Below are 428 nucleotides of genomic sequence, written 5' to 3'. Positions count from 1 at the left end.
AACCCACAGTGGGGGGCAGGCCATTTCGGCCGCACCCCTTCTCTTTTTCCCGCCTTCTTTGTTTCTTCCGAAGGCGCCATTGGCTGCTTGCGCTTGAGACCGGTCGAGCCGCCGGCGGTCGGTGAGACTCGATTGGACAAATTCGCCGCCGCTCGGCCGGCGGCCAGCTTGCGATTGGTCGAGGCGCCGCCGGGGGTTTGAATCGCATCCCCTGTCGGGGAGGGTTCTGCCAAAGTGCCACGTTGGGATCGGCTACTGCCAGAGGAGCCGGCTTGGGGCGCCGGCCGGGGCCCCCGCTCGCGCTGGGGCGCCGGCCGTTGGGTCGTTGGGCGGTGCACGCGAGCCAAGAATCCCATCCGAGGCGTACGCTACAGGCCGACGGGTGGCTCTGCTCAGGCGGCGCGGCGGAGCCGGGGCGGCGGCGCGTC

This window comes from Trichechus manatus, unplaced genomic scaffold (genome assembly GCF_000243295.1).
Source record: "Trichechus manatus latirostris isolate Lorelei unplaced genomic scaffold, TriManLat1.0 scaffold00024, whole genome shotgun sequence".
Taxonomy (NCBI): domain Eukaryota; kingdom Metazoa; phylum Chordata; class Mammalia; order Sirenia; family Trichechidae; genus Trichechus; species Trichechus manatus.
The sequence above is the reverse complement of the archived record's forward strand: the minus strand, read 5'-3'. Positions refer to the sequence as shown.